The sequence below is a fragment of the Dermacentor variabilis genome, chromosome 2 (genome assembly GCF_050947875.1).
Source record: "Dermacentor variabilis isolate Ectoservices chromosome 2, ASM5094787v1, whole genome shotgun sequence".
NCBI classification, from domain to species: Eukaryota; Metazoa; Arthropoda; class Arachnida; order Ixodida; family Ixodidae; genus Dermacentor; species Dermacentor variabilis.
In genome coordinates, this window is record NC_134569.1 from 174,415,234 (window position 1) to 174,432,925 (window position 17,692).

General features: G+C 45.0%; 1 long non-coding RNA gene across 1 annotated transcript in view; it reads right to left on the reverse strand.

The window, feature by feature from the left end:
• Window positions 1–4,691: 4,691 nt before the first annotated feature.
• LOC142571080 (uncharacterized) overlaps window positions 4,692–17,692 on the reverse strand; it is a 47,442-nt gene continuing 34,441 nt past the window's right edge. Inside the window, exon 3 of the long non-coding RNA XR_012825748.1 lies at window positions 4,692–4,770. This is a non-coding gene — a long non-coding RNA (uncharacterized LOC142571080). The remainder of the gene's footprint in view (window positions 4,771–17,692) is intronic.

The following is a 17,692-nucleotide window of genomic DNA, read 5'->3' on the forward strand; positions in this document are numbered from 1 at the left end:
TGCTTCCAGTGCCATGTGCCGCCTTACATATTCTACAAAAAGCAGTTTACACGAGAAAGAATTTTTTGAGAAGCAGTGCTGAAGAAGTAACTTCGCTACAATTGCACAGCACTGTTCAGGCTTTATAACATTGGAAGAAATAAAATATACCTGTCAAGCTCTTCTTGCTGATATTGACAATAAGATAAACGTATCCATCAATGCTGTGAGACGCATGTACCAAAAAGAACCATTCCAAAGGCGGAAACCTCGACAACAGAAGACCAGGATTGAGGCGGCTCGTTATCTTCGTTCGGGTTCTTGCGATTGAATGGAGCCAGTCATGGCTGTAAGCTTTATATATAGGGAACTACGGGGGCGCTGTCATCGAAGCACGCCAGCATCTGGTATAAAGACGCAAGGCGATATAGAGGGTGTCCCAGGTTACTTTAGCCAGAGTTTAAAAATATGTAATTGCCACGTCGCTGGACAAAACCAAGGTGATGTTGTTTGCGTCGCTGAGAGATACTCAAAATATATTTGTCATTCCACCTAATTAGTTAATTATACCTAAATAATTATCAACTACTCAAAGACTTCGAGTACATGAAAAGTGTCAATGAGAAAATTGTAGAGTGACGTGAAAAACTCCCGATACAGCTTTGTGTAGCTCAATATGCGCTGCATAAATTTTGTTACGCGAGTGAAAGAAGCCCACTAATGCATGCAGAATTGCCGCCGCGCTACTGGCCGCTGAAGGCACTTTGCGTGCATTTGCGGGATTCTGTCACGCTCGGATAAACCATTTATTTAGCACGTATTGAGCAACAGAAAGCTGTATCGGGACCCTTTCATGTCGATCAACAATTTTATCCTTGACACATTTCATTTAATTATAACGTTTGACAAGTTCATTAATTATTTAATACTAATAACTAATTAGGCCGACAGAAAAAATTAATAGAGTATCTCCAAGCGACGGCAAACAACATTACTTTGGTTCTGTCCAGCTACATGGCATTCGCATGCTTTTAAACTCTCGCTAAAGTTAGCTGGGGCACCATGTATATGGGGGCGAATACATTTCTGCAAAACCCGCTTTATGGTAATAGGAAAGGAAAGCATGTCGTTCAGTAATGAACTGCAATTATATCCAGCCAGAAACGCATATTGCACCCACGTTCCAGAAGCTCTGAGAGTCAAAGATGATGGGAGCACTACCTGTTGAGCCCTAGCAAGTGACTATTGGAGTCAAGGCAGAAAGAGCAAAGGGGAGAAAACCAGATGGCATCGTATCATCATCATCATCATCATCGTCAGCCTGGTTACGCCCACTGCAGGGCAAAGGCCTCTCCCATGCTTCTCCAACAACCCCGGTCATGTACTAATTGTGGCCATGCCGTCCCCGCAAACTTCTTAATCTCATCCGCCCACCTAACTTTCTGCCGCCCCCTGCTACGCTTCCCTTCCCTTGGGATCCAGTCCGTAACCCTTAATGACCATCGGTTATCTTCCCTCCTCATTACATGTCCTGCCCATGCCCATTTCTTTTTCTTGATTTCAACTAAGATGTCATTAACTCGCGTTTGTTCCCTCACCCAATCTGCTCTTTTCTTATCCCTTAACGTTACACCTATCATTCTTCTTTCCATAGCTCGTTGTGTCGTCCTCAATTTGAGTAGAACCCTTTTAGTAAGCCTCCAGGTTTCTGCCCCGTAGGTGAGTACTGGTAAGACACAGCTATTATATACTTTTCTCTTGAGGGATAATGGCAACGTGCTGTTCATGATCTGGGAATGCCTGCCAAACGCATCGTATCATCGTGTAACCACGTATCGTATCATATCATCGGCATCGTATCAACCACGTGTAAGTGTACCAGGTAAAGAACCGAAAAATCATTGTTGCATAAAAAAGGGTTCCAATCCACGCTGTCAAGCTGGTTTGCCTGCGAAGCTGTGGTATCACCTGATCAGGTAGACCAATCTGACGTAGCCTTGAACTAGGTCCTTCCCAGCCTGAGCACGACGCCGTTGTGCATATTGGCGTTGCTGCTCCCAGCCCATTCATCGTGTTCGCGCTGCTCTTCCGGAGTCCTAACTATGTATGGTTTTTAAAGAGCACCATCAGAAAAGAAATTTAAATAATTCCTAGGCGGGTTATTTTTTATGTATGAAAGTGTAGTTGCATCACTTCCTGCTTTGCATGCTACATTTGCCGCTTTCGGGCAACTAAAGCTAATGGAGCCTTAATGTTTAGCGAGAAACACTTATCCCGAAGGCTATGCACGAAGGCAAGCTTTCTGACTTTTTTTTTCTGGCCCCCGCACGGCCAGGGCCACCCCTGCCGCCGATGTGCGAACGCGAGCGCCATGTGATGCCGGTGCATGGGTCCCAGCGGGCCAGGCACCCGCTGTGATTGGTCGAGATTTTGGGGGCGGAGACGAAGAAGTTCCGGGATCGTATAACATAGAGATTCGCTGTAAAATACGTAGTGCAAAGACATTAGATATTCACGCCATTAAGCAGTTCGTTCCAACTACGCACGATAACACACGAAGTGCGTTCGCCGGCATACTTATTTTATTTGGTGATCTTAGGTCATTTTATTTTTATTCTATTTCCATCGTTTTCGTTCAGTGTATAGCTGCGATGACGGCTGTCAAGCGTAGTTCATGTGATGGTCACCGGCGGAAGGTGACCGATCTGAACTGGTGATACATTTTGGGCCTCGCACCTGCACTAGGAGTGCAAGAAACCTTTCAATGGAAGAGCAAGCAGTCGCACTTTCGCTGCGCTACTGCTCTGCTCCTATCTGCCCTTTGCCTCCGCTGCTGCTCTCTGAAAGGATTGTGCCATTAAAAAAAAGAGTCGGCAACCTAACCTGTGCGGGCAGCCGCTATTCAATGCAGGGGTTTCACAAGAACTGAGGTGCTTTGATAAAACTATATGCGATGTTAGTTATCGAATATTTCATCATCACTCTACAGTCTGCTGGCCTCATTGTAAGACCACGTGGTAGAAAAACCCTCCCGAAGAGGCATTGATGCTACTTTTGTTCGCCAGATTAGGACAAGGCTTCCTGACACTAGGAAGCCAATTTTTGGGAGAAACCCTTACGCGGAACCTTCGGCTCGGAGGATCCTATGTAAATGATTATGAAAAGAAAAATAGTTTTGGTCAGAGAGCAGTGCTCCAAATTTAATCAGGTTTGTTGCATTTAGGAGAATAAATAAAAATGTTGTGATTGTTGGTAGCGCGTGTGGTGTGTTTCTTTTTCTACGTCCTTCTTATTTTTAGCGCTCTGAGTTTTTATTAATATGAAGCTGAGTTTTTTTTTTACTGAAGCCGTCAAGGTTGTTTTTTTATAAGTGTTGAATTTCGTAATATTTAAAGAAGCGAAAGCAAAAAGGTAACAATCCTGTAGCTCAGGAAACACAAACGATATCGCAATTTGGTAACTTACATATAAGAGTAAATATAAAGGGGCAAACTCGATGCATTATACATGTTTCTCATATGCACTACTTATACGGGAGTAGGACTTCTGCAAAAACTTTGTAAACATTGTGAAAAATTTATCCAAGGTACAAAATAAAAAAAAATCTTTTTTTTCACTCTAGATGTTCTGACGGATGCAACCGAGAAGCAGCCATATCTATCATTGATGCAGTGTTACCGATTTTCAACTCTTCGTGCTTCTATTTTCTTCAATCATAACAATTTCTGGGAATTTAAAATGTATAGCCATAAATTGTAAAAAACGTATAGCCATAAATCAACCTTACGCTTCCAACAGCCCCAAACATCTACTTTTTTTTCTCTTAAGTGTGTCGCAGTAGCTTGGTGCTACTACAAGGTGGATGGCAACCTGCTTTATTGTACAGATATATATATATATATATATATATATATATATGCGTGTGTATGTGTGTAGGTTTAGATATATCAGTCGGCTATATCAACTTCGCGGATTAACACCATTCTTAACTCTGTAGTGGTATTCCTGCAGTTTTCTTTCAGTAAGTTTTATAACTACTAGCTCATCTTTGTAAGACAGATAAAAATGCACTTCATTTCTTACCTTACCTAGAATACTGCAAAGAATTCGGCATAGATATCCTAAGAGTGCCCTATGTATATATCCGAAATCAAGGAGTGTAACAGGAAATTGAGAATTTCATGTCACTGCAGGTGAAATTAATGATAATTTAGATAAACTGCAGTTGTGATGCCCATAACAATGGAGAAAATATATAGAATATGGTTTGGTGTCGCATTTTTAACCTTCGAACATAAGTCCATGCTCGGCTAAATCAGTTGGCGTATTGTGAAACCTAAAATTCAACACCCACTGTTCCCTGTTCTTTTCACCAGAATCGTAGCAGCCACTTGTACGCGCGCACTGCTACTGCCATATCTACTTCACGACAGAATAGATGACATATTCAGAACAACGTTAGAGGATATCATAAAACGACGACTTGTGACTACGTCTTGTATTTTTTCTACAGCAACCTATTAATATGACATTGACACGCCGTACAAGCAAAGCGTTAATCACATTGCGCACTACTTTACTCATATATTGGCAACTCGCTACATAGGCTCACTGTGACATTAAAGTTTGGCGTCAATATTCTTTGAAACAAGAAGGGGGCAAGTCTAATGCAGAATGAAATATCAATAGTCATGACTGAATGTCGTTTCCTGCTTACCCTCTTTGGTGCTGTACGTGACAAAGTTTTTTCCGCCGTCTTGCGTTACGTTCGCAATGGTGTCATAGCAGTAACTGCAAGAGCGAGATGAATTATTATTATACATGAGAAAGTAACATTAAGGAAGAATCATTGCGCAATCGGTAGCACTTCTCAGCTCGTACCAAGAACATTTATTTAAGTGATAATTCAGAAGAATTACAGCAATTTCTTTGTTGTTAAATACATATATTGTGATGGCAGCGGGCTCTACGAACAACGACCGACATCGTTAAAAACATCAGTCAACCCTCCTTCACAAGACAACCTCCTCCGACGCCATTTTCTCTCTCATTTCGCTCGCCCAATGAGCACATGGAGAACCTAATTCCTGAAGCAGCAGGACAAACATTGTTTCCGAAGAAGTCACAACGTTCGTTGAGTAGCTGTACCTTTACGGCTTTAGTACGGCAGGAGACGCAGCCATTTACTGTCATTTTCAATACCTCCAACGCTGCTCACTTTCGCCTGGTTACTAGTGCAGTAGTGCACTGGTACAGCACGTTGCAATACAGCACCTTAGCATGATTTTGAATCCTAGTTGGAATCCTTGTAACTGGGATAACTTTTTGGAGGTTAGTTGATGGTTTGATGGCGACATCTCTCTGCTGAAACACGCCATTTACGTGTCATTTTAACATCCCTGAAGTATGAGTTAAAACAATGTCTCTCAGAATGAAGCCTCAAGAACATCGTTTATTTGACGGTGTATTAGTGGCAGGGCGTGACAATCCTCTAACCCAACCTAGAAAAAGCTGTGTTCATGCTGCTATGCATCACCAGATGTCACTGTGTGAAGGACTTTCGCCAACTATGGTACTTTTGAGGACAAGACAGATCAACCACGTGCGCACAAATGCTTAAAACGCAAATCATGATGCACGACAACAATTAATTGATTGTAAGCTAAGGAAGCGACATTTATTTACGCTTAGTGTTTTCGAAGTTAGCGCTCATTTTAGTTCGGCTTGTGACAATGTACCATTTCTCGTAGTGCATCTAAATGCAACCTCTATTATAGTTTGCGTGCTTTCACATTAGGGAAAATGAAAATTCGTGATTATTTTTGTAATGAAGTCGCCAGCTTGCTTTTTTGAACTAATCTGCTTCTTATGTCCACTTGTCCTTCATTCGAAGTCATCTGAAATGCGGAAAATAGTCGCCTGCAGAATCACATATAATTGTTACATTTCGCCTGTGCAGCCCGTTCAGAATCAGGCTGCAGCATTACTGCATACCGTTCATCCTGTTCTCAACCTAGTCACTTTCCCATGAGTGCTGCATTTTATCTATAAGCGTATAGTGTCAATGCTGCGTTACTAATTGATTTTTCATGATGATTAATTGTGAACTCCCTATGAAGTTTTTACTGAGACCATATTGCCCCCAAGTAATAACACTCGTTTTGCATCCGAGAAATTTAATTTTGCCAGGCATATATTACAATTATTCTTTAAAACTGCCATATAGTCCTATATCTTGTCAACATCTACCAACAAATAGAAGGTCCCCAATATTGCTATTTTTATTTTAAAAAAAAGCTCTTAAAACATTTCTCCTTAACACATATAGTCGAACTCTATTTGTTTGCGCGATATTTTTTTATCAATGTAATTTTCACACATCCATTTCTATCTTACAGCTTTTGCAAGCGTTTTGTATTTTCCTTTAGATCGTGCCCCTGTTTTACTCATGTAAATTTAAAGGTAACCTTGATAATTGCTCCTGTTACTGTCTTCGGACTATGGGACCCAAGTCTGTCATAGATTGCTGGTTCCTTATACGGGCAATTTCCGTTAATTCGTGCCTAGATTTAACAGACGAGCATGTTTTACAATTATACAACCGACTTAGTTTGCTCACCGTCCTGTTGAGCAACTCAGCGTATAGTTCGTTTTTTTTACTTTGAGCTTGGAAGATTTTTCAGAATATGCGTAAAAACCCACTTTTCATCTATTAATTTAAACAGCAAATCTTCAAAGAAGGAGTTCTAGCGCCTAATGAATGGCATTCAAATTGTGCTTTTCTTTTATGACAGGTTCTGCGTTTTAGTTTAAGAAAACGCCGACTGGCCGGTCGGCCGATGCTCAGGCGGTACTCTTAAAGAAACGATTTACTATGCACTAGCCTACTGAACAACAATTAGTGAAGGAAAAACACCTAAAGAAAAAGTCACCAAGCAAGCGTATTCTTGTTGTTTTTACCTATGCTATATTTAAAGTTACAGCCTAGCACGAAAGGAGAAGCAGTGATAGCGATAGTAATGTATTGCACAACTACACGAAGCGGAGCTCGTATTATTGTCGACCGAGTAAATTGCAGTAAAGAGGTAGGCTGTTAAGCGGAAGATCACGGGATCAAATACCGGCCATGGCGGCAGCATTTCGATCGGGACGAAATAAGAGAACACCCGTGTACTTAGAGTTAGGTGCACGTTGAATAACCACAGGTGATCCATGTTCTTCGGGAGCCCCTCACTACAGCGTGCCTCATAATAAGATCGTGCATTTGGCGCGTAAAACCCCATAATTTACAGTTGAAACTAGATTTAACGGAGTTCGGAGTTCGGAGATGAGCACGTTCGAATTATTTCGTCAAATCGGAAAGTTTGTAAAATTGAGAAAGGAATTTTTCTCTCCATCGAAATCTAAAATTATAACGTAGTCACAGGCAAAATACACCGCGGCATTGTATTTACCTCTAATCTAGCAGTCAATCACACAAACCATGAAATAACGGAAGTAACCACCGCCGCCCCTGCCGAGGCTGTGTTGAGTCCGCTGCTCCGTGCCTGGGCGCCCCGCCCCGTGCAGCGTCGTGAAACTAAAGCTAGGGCTGTGACTAGGGCACCTAGATAATTTAACGCGATAGCTTTGCGTTGCATGCTCGTTGAAAAGCCCGTCTGTGTCAAAAAAAGAAAGAAATCACCCCTTTTTAAAATCATTTATTCAAGAAAAATCTTCGTTAAATCGTGTTTGGCCAAGGTAGTTTAGTTATTAATGGGCTGACAGCGCACACAGACGGGGACACAGTGAAGAATAACAGGATCAGCGCTGTGTTTTGTTGCTCTTCGCTCTGTTCCTGTCTGTGTGCGTTGTTAACCTTTTAGGATGCTTTGCGAACTATCCCACTAGCCATCCTTGTAGTTTAGTTAATTCGGGTTGGTGACAACATTGAACCATATGGGTACTTTATGGGAAATGGAGATTTCTTGCTTTTTTCGCGAGCTTCGTAAAATTGGGTTTCGTTAGATTGAGTTTCAAATGTAATAATTTTTTTACCAATAAAATTAAGAAGTATGTTTCACGCATGTACAGCCAAATTTCAGCAGATTTTATTTAATGAGAACAAACCCTCACCTTCACAACACTACCGTCACAAAGAGCGCCGCCAGCGAGAAGAAAGTATTTGCAAAACGCTTAAGCATCGCCCTTAAGAGTGGAACACGATAGTATTCAAAGATCCTTGACTGATTCTGACGCTTCCCGGCAAATGCACATTAGGTAACCTGAATGTTTACTGGGAAATGATGGCGGCAAACATTATGCACGAAGCCGAGCTTTCTGATATAAACGCGGCTTCTTGTTTAGGCCGATCCTGGAGGTAGCACACAGCGGCGCGAAAAAACTCACATCATTGTCCGGTCTCTGTTATTCCCTCGCGCTTTTAATATTTAAACCTGAGGAGATATAAAATAAAGAGCTGGTACAAGTCGGTGTTTTGTTTCATTAGACTTGTTTGTGGGCTGTCATTCTCTCAAGTCCAAGCAACAACTTTGTGAGGAATGCAAAGCAAGTTACGAGCAGCTTTTGTGTTAAAATGCTCTAAATGTAAACTACTACCGCAGAGCCCCACGCATTGGCCCGTTGCGTCAGGCGTTTAAGTGTTGAAACAGAGCAATAAAATGCACTATTGCGAAAGACCCGGCGGCGCAATAGATATGGGTATGGAGCGATAGTGAGGACCCGCTGCTTGATGTCATTTGCTCTCCATTTTGACATCGAGAAAAGTGGTGAAAAAGGTTTCGCTAAGTCAGAGAAACTGCTGGAAAAAGAAAAGAAAAAAAGAAAAAAGAGAGAGAAAGGAAGAATTGAATGGACTTCTCAGGCTTTACGTGCCAAAAGCACGATTGCATTATGTGGCGCGCCGTGGCGGAATACAACGGATTAATCTTGAACAACAGGGGATCTTTAACGTGCCCCAATGCGTGGGATACTCAAAAGACCGAAAGAAAGAAAGAACGAGAGAAAGTAGGTGCGACGGAGAATCGAACGCGGCCCACAACTTGGCAGCCAGAGATGCTACCGCTTACCGCAACAGGAGCTGATTTTGATACATCAGCAGTATGTTTATATATATATATATATATATATATATATATATATATATATATATATATATATATATATATATATATATATATATATATATATATATATATACGTGAGGTGAATGTGTGGTTGACAACAGTACCTTAGCATTCCGCTACATCATCCCTTCCGCAACGCGAAAGGATACCAAGGGCTTCGCCTTGCTTTTCGTTGAGTACGCAATACAAGCACTGATTTCTAGCTAAAGATGCTGCCATCGCAGGACGAGGCCGTTGGTCCTTGCGGGATAGTTTAATATTTCTTTCTTTCCTTCTTCATTTCCTTCTGTCCTATCTTTCTTCCTGTCTATCGTCTTTTTCGTTCTTCTTTGGTTAATTTTCATTTACACAAAAAATAAATGGAGAAAGTCGTACAGCAAAACTCCGCAACAACATGGCTTTAGTGAACCTCATTCTCCTTATAAAATACATTTGACAACATGGCGTAAAGCTCATTGCACGTTAAAAAAAATGCACCGATGGGGAAAATCAACATAAAATTTATTCGTGAGAGAAATCTGCAGCAAACATTTAATTGAGACAATGAAATGTTATGGCCACAAAGGGGAGAAAAACGCTAAATATAACAACTGTAGACTCGATCTTTACAACTTACGCTAACCTAATAAAGGCCAAGAAAGCGTTAAATCGTGCATGGTACAGCCAATAATTTCGCACAAGTGCAATAGGTGAGACAGGTTGTTCCACTTTCGAGAGCCATAATTCTATAACGCAGAACCTGCTCTACTTCTGATATACGTGCGTCGCCCGTCTCATCCACTGTAGCTCCACTACCCGCGTCGAGAAGTCCTGGTGTTACAACATGCTCGCATGAACAATGGTTTTGAGTGCTTCTCACTGTGTCTCATATTTCCCGACACGCGTAATAATTGCTTAAAATTGTTCCCACAGCGAAGAAACTTGCAAACTTAGCGAAAATCACAAGTATTTTTTATCATCAACCGTAACGGAGCATAACCACGCGCATAGACGTTGGTTTGCGTCGAGTTCTAGGTGTAATAGGATATCACGGAGCTAACCCTCGGACAAGCCCCCTCAACAAATAAGCCCTTTTCTTCTTTCGCAGTATATCTCCGCGCTGGCTCTTCGGAACTCAGACCTATCAAGTTTATGATACTTTTAAGGGATTGTATGGTTTGTGGAAGCTCAAAGTGGGGGACGCCTCCTTTACTAGCAGCCCCCGCCACACGCTCCATGCTTTAGACCCCCACATACCTTCAGCGCGTTCGGTAGTAAGCCGTCGCGGCTACCGACTACCGAATTAAGAACCCGCCACGTGTACGCTAGTACACGTGGCGAGTCCTTAATTATTTGGAGTCTTCTTTATCTTTTTAAAGAATAAGCTTTCAAAATTTCACGTGACGTTCTCTGTTGCCTTTTCATTTCATCCGTGATTTTTTTTGGGGGGGGAGGGTTGTCAGTGCGCGTGAAGAATCTGCTCCTCGTTTATCGATAAGTGCTGCGTGTAGCGGAGCTAGCGAAGTACGGCAGAGGATTCAGCGCAAGGGCGACAGTCCTGTTTGACTGGACGTGACGGTGCACCAACCGCTTGTGCTTAGGCCATGAGCGCCCTGCTTTTACTTATCGAGAGACCTCCCGTGAGTGCGTAAAAACTTAAGGAGCAGCCTTCTCCTGAGCCGTCCTTTCGTTCGCGAGCGACATTTAGAAACTCACTGCTCTTAACGTAATGGTGTGAATAAATGTCTTTTTTTTGCCTAACATGGTCTCGCTAGTGCCCGCTCCCTCTGCCTTAATATTCATGGTCGACTCCTAGAGCTGGGCCCAAGCTACCAAGGAGCTTCCTTAAAACAATATGGCTGAATGATGGTCGATGATAGAAAAACACTGCCGTTTTATTTGATTTCCACGAACAATTTTTCACTGATTTTTCATAGGATAATTTAGACCTCAGTGGCCTCAGGGATTATGCCACCAGCACCCTACAAAAAATTGTTTCCTCATCGATGGGACGCTCCAGCACTAGCTCAGCCGCATGTGTGCTATGTAGAATTCGTCCGCCAGCTACCTGAAGTAATCATAATACGTTAAGATACTTGTCACCTAATATTCAAGGCTGTTTGCTGAGCAGCATTCTTAAAATTGATACATGCATATTGAGTGTTTCTTGTGGACGATGCACGCGGGCGCCCCGACGAGGACGACGAACGTTGTCTGGCTCTCGAGCTGTCGGCTGTGCTGGCTAGTGCTGCCGTCACCCTTTGAAAATATACGTTCTAAAGAGTCTCCAGTCTTAATCAATTGTTGGCGTAGCATTTTTGTAGCACGGGAAGACGAGTTCAACTTGTGGTCTTCAACAATGTTTCCACCATCGACGTCATTGTTCAAGGAATGCCGCCACTTTGAGCTCGCCAAAAGCCGCCGCGTCATTCCACAGTTCTCCCGGCTCCCTAACACGGCTGCGACGTCGTCTTGCATTGACGTTACCGCTTCACCACCCTTAAATGAGCACGTCATACGCATTGTTCGCTGCGAACTCGAGGATACAAGTGCTGCGCCGTTCCATTGACGCCCACTTGAACCCAGCATGGACCAACCAGCCCGAGCGTTCTATCTCATTCAGGCATTTGTACGGCAACAATTTCCAAACCTAGTTTTACCTACTGCCTGCTCCGCCTCACGGCGATTTGTATTCCCCTCCGAGATACCGCTATCCTACCGAGTGGAGAATTCCGGACGACAAGCCCATTTGCTTCCGTTGCCTCCGTATTGTCCACGTCGTTCGCCACTGCCGCAGCTCCTGGACGTCGCCGTATTCAAGCCCCTTTCCCCCGTCTCCTCGCCCATATGCTCACCCGCGACGTTACTCGCCTCGCATATACCTCCTACCTATGAAGTATCCGTCGACGCCAGTCGTCCTGCTCGCTCGCCGTCACCTCAGCGCCGTCGATCCCGATCGTCCCAGCCACGTCGTTATTCGTCGAATTCTCCCGGACGGAAACCTAAACCACGCAGCTCCTCGAGGTAGTGCTGCATTATTTTCGTCGTGCCGAAATCCTCCATTGACGCTCCCAACGAGCCATAACTTGATGTTCACGTCGACGGTGCCCATGTGACGGCTTTAATAGTGTGTCCATAATGAGTTGTAACCTCCATCGTCGACTAAGGAAGGTTCTCAAGCCTCCTACTACTCGACCGTACGCGTGGCCGATGGCAGCTCTACTGACGTCACTGGAATATGTACTTCCCCCATAAGTATCGCCGACCGCCACATTCCTGTTCTTTTTTTACAGTGCTGACAAATGGTACCCATGACCTAATCCTCAGACTGGACTTCCTCACGGCGCATTCAGCTTTGATCGACTGTTCTGCCGGTACCATTTGCCTCGAACTTACTCTACTCGCGCACATTCGTGCCGAATTGCCGAAGAACTTTAGTACGACCGCCTTTGTCCCCCTGCCACTTAAAGCCTCAACTTTCATCGATTTGCAATCATCTTTTCCTATGCCCGATTATCATTACGTCGCCACATCTGTTCTTGATTTCCATTTCATACGCAAAATCGCTGCGCCCCACTGCGTCGTCACCGTCGCCGATAACCGGACATGCCTCCCTGTCGTTATTTAGGCCTGATAAAGGAAGTTCTTCCCTAAGACAGATCGGTTGCAAGGCCTGGTGCTATCGGAGATGACTACGTCACGACGCTTTCCGTAGACGTCTGCTCCGATTCTTAACCATGTCCACAGGATCCTATTTGCCCTGACTCAACCTTTAGTCCCATTATTGCTGCGGACCTGTTGCCCGAACAATCAGCAGATCTGTGTCGCTTTTTGGTATCCTACCAAGACATCATTGACCTGAGGAATCGCCAATTAGGCCAGACTTCAATTGTTCAGCATCACATAAACACTGGTGATACCAGTCCTATTCATCGCCGGCCATATCGAGTTTCTGCTCCCGAGCGTAAGGTTATTCAAGATGAAGTGAACAAGATGCTTGTCAAAATGATTGTTCAACCTTCGTCTAGTCCTTGGGCGTCGCTCGGGGCGCTTGCTAAAAAGAAAGATGGCACATGGCGTTTCTGCGTAGATTATCGTCATCTAAACTGCATTACAAAGAAAAACGTCTACCCCTTGCTTCGCATTGACGAAGTCCTCGATGGCGCCACGGTTCCAACTACTTTTCATTAATAGACTGCGGTCTGGTTATTCGCAGTTTCTGTGGATGAAAAAGACGAAGTGAAAACCGCATTTCTAACTCCTGATGGTAGATATAAATTCAAAGTTATGCCATTAGGTCTATGCAGCGCCCCAGCAACGTTCGAACTGATGATGGACTCTTTGCTTCAAGGGTTAAAATGGTCTACATGCCTATGCCACCTAGACGACGTTCTCGTATTTTCGCTTACATTTGAGACACACCTTGAGCGCTTATCAGCTGTTCTACAAGTCTTCCTTGAGGCTGGGCTCCAACTAAGTTCGTCAGAGTGTCACTTCGGTCGTCGGCAGAATACAGTGCTGGGCCACCTCGTAGACACTTCCGGTATTCAACAAGGCCCGGAGAAAATTCGTGCTGTCACGTCTTTTCCTGTACCTCAGTCTGTCAAAGATGTCCGAAGTTTTGTAGGACTCTGCTCCTATTTCCCACGCTTCGTTAACACTTCTCAGCGATTTCCCGATCTTTTACTGATCTTCCGAAGAAGGACCTGCCGTTTATGTGAGGCCCCGCTCAAACTGCCGCGTTTACCCACCTCAGCAACATTCTCAGCACGCCACCTATACTGGCCCACTTTGACGCGGCCTCTCCTACAGAGGTGCGTACCAATGCCAGTGGTCACAGTATGGTAGCCGTCTTAGCGCAGTGCCAATAGGGTCAAGATCCCGTTATCGCATACGCTAGCCGTCTCCTCACAGTAGCGGAGCGCAACTATTCGATTAGAGATCGTTAATGCCTGGCTCTCGTCTAGGTGGTTTCCAAATTCCGCCCGTACTTGTATGGCACGCTCTTCTCTGTAATCACTGACCACCACGCGCTCTGCTGGCTTTCCTCACTCAGGGATTCTACCGGCCGGCTTGGTCGCTGGGGTCTGCGGCTGCAAGAGTATTCCTGTGTAGCAGTGTACAAGTCGGGCGGATTACATCAAGACGCAGACTGCTTATCACGTCATGCAGCGGACGAACCACCCGGCGGCCCTGACCCCGATACCGACGCTTGCGTTTTCTCCGTTTCTTAGCTATTACACGTTGCCGACGTGCAGCGCCGTGAGGCCACTTTGCGCGTCATCACTGATGGCTTGGAGTCTTCGCCTTTTGATTCCTCCCTTCACCTCTTTGTTCTTCGCGATGTTGTAATATACCACCACAATGTACACCCCGACGGTCCTGCCCTACTCCTCGTCATTCCAAAGTACCTCCGGTCAGCTGTTCTACAAGAATTTCACGATTCACCAACGGCAGGTCCGCTAGGCGTCTTCCGCACCTACGACCGGATCCGCCGACGCTTCTTTTGGCCAGGCCTTGTCCCGTCCATCCGGAAATACGTTGCGGCGTGGGAGAAATACCAGCGCCGAAAAACACCATCGATGCTCCCTGCCGGGTGCTTTAAACCACTCGACATTCCTTCGGAGATGTTCTTTTGCGTTGGCGTGGACCCACTTGGCCCTTTCCCGCTATCCACGTCTGGCAACAAGTGGGTCGCTGTGGCGACAGATTATGCCACGTGCTACGCCATCAACAGAGCCCTTCCAATAAGCTGCGTCACAGATGTCGCCGATTTTCTTTTACGCGACGTTATTCTGCAGCATGGAGCTCCACACCAACTGCTCACAGACCCTGGCCGGACATTTCTTTCGCAAGTCGTCGCCGTCAACCTTCAGTCCTGCTCCACCAAGCACAAGCTGGCTACATCTTATCATCCACATACTAATGGTCTCACTGAGCGTCCGAATCGCACCCTCACAGCCATGTTTGCAAAGTACGGCTCGTCCAATCATACTGAGTGAGACCTTGCATTACCTTATGTCACTTTTGCATATAATTATTCGCGTCACGAGACTACCGGTTTTCCCCCGTTATTTCTGTTGTTCGGGCGAGAACCCACATTGCCACTGGATGCATCCCTTCCATCTGCCGCAGTAAAGACCAGCGAGTATGCACTTGGCGCCATCACCAGGGCAGCCTAAGGACACAAAATTGTCCGCGCTCGCCTCCTGACCTCTCAAGACCAGCAACGCCGCTTGTACGATCGCCAACAAAGAGACGTCCACTTTTCGCCTGGATCTCTGGTGCCCCTGCGGTGCCCGACTCGTCACATTCGGCTGTCAGAAAAGACTGCCTCTGTACACACGCCCATCTCTTGTGGTGCGGGCCGTGACTTCCGTTACCTACGAGATCGCCCCAGTCGGTACCAGTGCCTCATCTTCCCCAAATTCCACTGACGTTGTCCATGTCGCACGCCACAAGCCACATCACTCTCCTGTTATCACCGATATTTAGACGCCCCGGGAGGGTGCTTCTGCCACAGGGGCTAAGGATATATGCATATTGCGTGCTTCTTGTGGCCGATGCATGCAGGCGCCCCGACGAGGACGACGAGCGCCTTTCGGTCTCAAGATGACGGCTGAACCGGCCAGCGCTGCTGTCACCCTTTGTAAGTACACTTTCTAAATAGTTTCCAATCTTGATCTTTGTTCGCGTAACAATATAATGCTTGTTTGCAATGTCTCCTTTGCTCACACTGTCGCGACTGTCGCCGATAATTGCGCCCATCTTCTTATTTCCGCCTTCGTCCAGAAATGGTCAGCCACAGCATGACATTTAGCACCTTCTGTATGTGCGAAAATACTGTGAGCTCAGCTTGGGGAGTCGGCGTTGCGGCCTCCTTACCAGTGAATTCAACCCCTTTAGCTTGCGACCAATTTAGGAGCTTAAATAACCCTGACCTTGTTTGTGGATGGGCTGCAGGGCTCTTCAGTGTGCTTGCGTTGGGTAAACTGGTGTCGATTGCACATTTTATAACGTGCAGAATGATAAACCAAAGTTTTCACTTAGAGTGAGCGTTGTAAGGGCTGAATGTTTTAGTCTCCTCAAGGCATCCACACTCTTCTACAGCTTCAATATCATAAAGACAACTGCTACCAAGAGTCATAATCACACGTCTAGTGGGTCTTCAACAAGAAATAGTTGAGCTTACAAGGAAATATCTTAGTCAACCTCATTCAGAATAAACTAGATCATTTTGGAGCAATACCAAGTTATCCACTCTTTCCAAGTTTTCACTCGTTTGTTACTTTCATTCGGTCGAGGCAGTCTACATTTGAATAATCCATAGAGCTGGAAAGCAAACATTCTTCAGTGACGTTTCAATCTTGGCGAAGGCTAAAACTCAGCAGGAAAGAGAGCTGATTGAAGCCTATCGCAGCTATAAGCTTGGCCTCGAGAAATGTGTAAGCGCGCCATCTGTGTTCTTAACCAAGAAAGAGCTTTTATTTCTTGATAACTGTAGACGTGTATAGATAAGGTGTTGACCGTGTTTTTGTTTTGTTGTGCCTGCGTATGTTCTGTACGGACTTGGGGGACGTCGTTTTCATGAATGAAGTTCAGTTGTTAGTCCAGCCACGTTCGTGTCTCTTTCTCTATGTCTTCCTCCTGATTTTTTCTAGTCTCAAGTTTGCGGGAATTCTCCTAGTATAACCATGTACCAACTAGCCCAACAAGCCACTCTCACAAACATTGGAGATGTCGAATAATTTCTCCGAATATCCCAGTTATCGAACTTGCTTAAATTGTGGCTCAGAACTAGACGTTCTTTCGTAGAATTAGCACATGTTCATTGGTACTCTCAGGATGCACTATGGATATAAGACTGTTCCCAAGATACACTCATTTCTCGTAGATGTCCCGGAGTGGTCCCTTATTTCACTGTACCGAATCGGCTTAACAACCTTGCACCTGTATAAGTAGGGTTATTTGAAACCCTTTAGGAAGTTCCGACAGTAATGCCATCTGTTGTAGCTGTGGTACTATGCTTACACTAAATTTTACTTGGCGGTCCATCATAATGGCAATGTAAATGTAGCGCATGCTGTGCAATTGTGCAGGTAGTTGGCTGCGGGACGAAGGCGGCGCACAGAAAGCCATGCCGGAATTGTAGCGACCGTCGGCCACTTCGTCGTCGCTGCCGTGAACGTTTTTGTCCCTCGGTACGGAAATCCAGTTGGCCCGCAGTGGGCATCATTTCCCTCTGCTCTTTCTTGGAAACGAAGAGCGGCTGCCCGACGGGGACACCACCACTGCGACTCGGCAAACCTGATTTTGCCTCTCAATAAAGACAGTCGACCCTCCGTTCTGAAGCTGTCACATCGTGTATTCCTTGCCTCGGTCAACCGGAGCTCCCAACAGAAATCTGCTTGGAAAAACAGTCTGGTTGATTAGTAAGTGCCATGGCGCTGTGATGAGTCTCTCTTTTATATTTTCGAGCTCTATGGTTACTCTGTTTGATTCCTAGTGTTATTTTACTATGTTGCCCAAACAAATATTCTGCTTCGCATTTGCCTTGTCTCCAGAATCGAGGCCCCTATAAAGCAGAATTGCTGCAATGTATAGCCGAA